Genomic DNA, 4,888 nt, shown 5'->3' with positions numbered 1-4,888 from the left:
CGGTCTAAAAAATCTTCAATCAACTCACCATTTGAATTCTTTTACAAACTACCCCATAGAGGGTTATGAGCATTGAAATCTCCAACCCAGACAGCAGACGCAGCACTAGGTAAAATTTCCTCAAAATCAGTCAACAATAATGGCTTACCTGGATTATAACAATTAATCAAATTGAACTCACCCTCCTTTCCCCACACTTCAATAATGACACACTCAAGTTCCCCTCCCCATGCTCGTGACTTATACCTAATTCCAGACCTGATGAATGTTGCACAACCACCACCTCTTCCATTTAGTCTGTCGTTACGGATACTCTTGTAGCCTGGGATAACAAAATCTAGGTTAGGTCTCAACCATGTCTCGTGGACACAGATAAAATCAGGCCTAGGAAAAAAAACTCTTACAAACTTTTTGAAACCTTGACCATTTGCAATGAGACTCCTTGCATTCCATTGCAAAACACAAACCATAAACCAAAGGATGTGTGTCACTCACTAATATCCTCGTACACAGGACAGACCAGTCCAACTTCCTCCTCCATATCAGATTCCCTCCCTCCCTGAACCTCCTGCACCCTAATGAATTCAGTGAGCACCTGGGGGGTCAGATCTTTAATCCCAAAAAATCTTTTCGTAGCTGAAGCCACAGATACGTCTCGGAGTGTTTTCACACACAAAACACAAAACCTCTACCATGAAAGCCAGAAGAGACTCCATCTGTACAACAAGCCTATCAGGGTTAGCAACTTCTGCACTCTTAAACACCTCTGGGCCCATCCTTTTAGCATTAAACACTGAAAGTCCTGCTCTTTCCACTTGCTTCAGCGCCTCTGCATATGTAGTCTTCTGCTGCTCTTTGACCACCTGCACCTGCCTCGCCCTAGCAAAATGAGAGCACTCCCGAGAGGATGCCCCCCCACACACACACAGTTACAACACTTAGGGGAAGCAACCCCACACCCCGAAACGTCATCATCTCCCCCACATTTTAGGCAATGCCAGCCACCTCCGCACGCAGCTGCCATGTGGCCGGATCTTTGGCACTTAAAACATCTCATTGGGGGTCTTACATATGCCCTCACTTGATAGGACAAACATCCAATGAACACCCTTACAGGGAGGTCACCTTTAAATGAAAGCATGAGTGGGGTATTAGGGTTGCCTCCCTCCTGTCCTCTAAACCGCCTCACATCCACTACTTCACCCCCAGTGATATTCTCTTTTATTTCTCTTTCAGAAATTTCTGCACTCAGACCATATATAACACCCTTTGCCACGTCTTGCTCTGGCACTGCTAATTCTACATTTTTCCCACAAATTTTGGATATTTTTTTGGCTTTCTCAACCTGCTCCTCAGTGCAACAGAACACCAAAAGAGCCCCACTTGGGACCGCATGTGCCTTCACCCCTTCATCAAGTGCTCTCAGTGACTCTGCTATCTTCAAGGATTCAGAGCTCTGAAGCCATCTCCCCGCTGGTCCTTAAGTTTATACACAACTTTATGTTTGATTGTGGATTTGCTATCTTAACCCCCCTACTCACGTTCCTCTCTAAAGATGTTTCAGAGTAACCCCGTTTTCTGCCCACCGTAACGAACCTCTCTCCCGCTCCTCCTGGCTCAGAGGCCATAGCAACCAGGAACTAACCTGGCCGCCACTGACGCCTACCAGCACTCACACACACTCTCACACCCCTGAGTAAGATGCCGGCAAGATCACAAGATCTTACAACTCCCACAACTTAATGCACACCTCCAGACCAAATTCACCGAAAGATTTATCAACCGACCGAGTCGTCATGCAGCAAACAACCACTATCGACAGATTAGTCGCATAGACGGGAAGCTCAGCAAGCGAGCCCTCCGCACGTCAGCAACTCTCCGCCCATCAAAAACCAGACACGTACCGAGGGCTGCACGCGTGCTGATGTAAGAGTGTTTCCATAAACAGCCACGTGACCGCGAAGCGCCGCCTGCAGCGCCACTGTTTCCCCGCAGGAGGGCAGCTCAGGACACACAGGGTTTAATAATAATATAAACGTATTGAATAAGATAACTGTCAAAAAGGTGTGTGCATGATTCTAACATTCGTATTCGTATTTATATGTCAATAAAAGTCTTGTACCCAAAACTCTGGTTTCACATACGTGAGTCTGAAAAATTGTGTGGATTAGAATAGTTTTTATGTGAGTATGAAACTAAAAGCGGTGAGTGAAAATTCTTGTGAGTACAACTCCAATTTCTACTACTACGAAGTCTTCTCCTCTCTGTGGACACGAATTCAAGTTTGTGGGTACGAGTAAAAAAGTGTTGAAGTGACGTCACAAGGGGGAGTATTTGATCTGGCGACTATACCAAATGTTACATGTTCCAAATTCAAAGATGGCTGACAACGGTGTTCCGGGTGGAGCTACCATCTCCACTGAGGCATCACAGGTATGGTATAAATGACTTGTGTATCCAGTATCTATTTATATATTACAGAAAAAAATACTATTTTAGATAATATACGGTTATTGCAGTCTTACTCTTACTCTTATAGAGTCTTACTGCTATAGTTTGCAAGCTAACGACGGCAGACTTTTAAACACACGCCAGTGGATATTTATTTATCATATGTGTTACGATATGTCTATCTATGTAGTCTTGTCTGTTTGTCTGTCATAAACAAGACATTGCAGGTTGCGGAGCACGTTTGTGTCGAGGTAACATAACGTGAGCTGGCCACCGGTGACTGGAAGGCAGAGCCTGACTCCATTACTCCGTGTAAAGTTACAATTCATTTATTTAACCATCACTATTACTCTGAAAGTGGTTAATTACGGTGTATATATATAAACTCATAAGGCAAATGTCTTGCATATTTACATATTGAATCTCATCTCTTCTGACATCCTCTGATCGATCAACGGGGTTGTTGCTAGGGACGCCAGTGTCCCCAGCAACGGTGTGTTGCACTACTGTATATATAAAATACAAATATGAATGTTAGAATCATGCATACACCTTTTTGACAGTTATCTTATTCAATATAAATGGCGCTTATAAAGTATGGAATCACAGGAGTGTCAAGATTTAAAAAAAAAAAAAAAAAAGATCTGTTAAAAAATAAGGAAATAACATTAAAGGTTTAAAAAGATAAAAACAAATCAAACATGTAAAATAAGAAATAAAGAAAATACATATTTCAGGAACATGTTTAATTAAAAGATTTGCTAAAAGGAAAGGGCTTTAAGCCTTTTCTAAAGACGTCCATTGTCTGTGGAGCTCTCAGGTGGTCAGGGAGGGAGTTCCAGATGCAAGGGCGGCTGAGTGGAAAGCTCTGTCCTCCCATGGTCTGGAGCTTGGTTGTGGGCAGGCGGAGGAGGTAGCAATAATTTTTCCTTTGCCATTGCTTTTTCCATTTTGCCTTTGTTTTTACTTGATGAACTGAGCTGTCAACCAAATGGCTTTGGGTGGGGTTTTCTGTCCAGGGGTGAGTTGTCAATATCTGAAAATAATTCTAAAATATAAATCTTAGAATGCTTCAGTGTCACTCCACCATTTATCACATCACATTACCTCAATGCATAATTCTTTTGCACATCTTAAGTTGTTGTTGCAATTTTGTATCACATAATATGTAAAATTGCACATTTTCAGGTGACTATTGTGCACATTTTTGCACACTGTACATATTTCTATTACTTTTTATTGCTTAAAAAGCCCTTGAATTTATTACACTTGCTGTTTAGTTGACTTTCAGTGCTTACTTTTTGTTTGTCTTGTAACACTTGTTTTTTTTTTGTTTTTTGTTTTTTTAAATTGCAACTTCCTTTTTAAATCTTTCCTTCATTAAATATTCTCTACTTGTTGCCAATCAAATTCCCTGTATTTCAAAAACCTACTTGCCAATAAAGCTGACACCAATTGTTTGTCTTGTTGCACTTGTGGTTTATATGACGTGCAGCACTTCCTCTTTTTTGACTTTTCAACGTTCACCCCATGCAATTTAAACCTCCAGAAAATATAATAATTGAAATTGTTACCCAAGTTTATGTGTAAATAACCCTTTAAATAAAAACTGAAAAAATTATGTAAGTGACTTATTTAGAGATGTTAAACATTGAATGGGGTCAAATTGACTGCAAAGATAATAGGAAGGTTAAATGTTATGCACCAAAGTACCAAGTCAAATTATGTTACTATTTCTATGTGAAAACAGATAAAATGTATTTCTAGCATGGAGAATTATGTGAGAACACAGGTGTAGATAATAGTAGATTGTGATTTTAGATCCAATTTGATTCCTTAAACTTTTATTTTTCCAGTAAAAAGTTAAAATGAAAGTCTGCCTAATCAGTGATATGCATTGACAGTGACTTATTAGTCTTATTATTATTCTTTCACATGTCAAGACATGCACACTCTGTACTGGAACCATTTAAATATTTACAATCTGAGCATTTCTTTTTGCTCCTGTCACATTTTTACACACAGAACAAGCATATAATTTTTTATTTTTTTTAAACTGAATCTGGCCAGGGCTGTAAGGTGGCGCAGTTGGTAGCACTGTTGCCTCGCAGCAAGAAGATTGCTGGATCGTGTCCTGGTGTTGACACCTGGGATCTTTCTGCGGGGAGTTTGCATGTTCTCCCTGTGGAGCGTGGCAACATTTGCACCATTGTAATAGTGTTTTTTTTTTGTAATGGTACACTTATGTGATGAATTTCCTGAGATTTTCTGGGACTTGGAAAGAAATTTACTCTGACTAAAGGAAGAAAAAGCAGAAAAACACTTTAGTTTGTGTACAAACAAATAAAAGAGGAGACAAAGGTGTTTTCAGAAATATTTATTAGATTTTTTTTTTCTCTTGAAGCCAGCTTCTTCAACCGTCATAGAAAAATTATTT

The sequence above is a fragment of the Stegastes partitus genome, unplaced genomic scaffold (genome assembly GCF_000690725.1).
Source record: "Stegastes partitus isolate 25-593 unplaced genomic scaffold, Stegastes_partitus-1.0.2 Scaffold749, whole genome shotgun sequence".
Classification (NCBI taxonomy): Eukaryota; Metazoa; Chordata; class Actinopteri; family Pomacentridae; genus Stegastes; species Stegastes partitus.
This window is presented reverse-complemented; position numbering follows the sequence as displayed.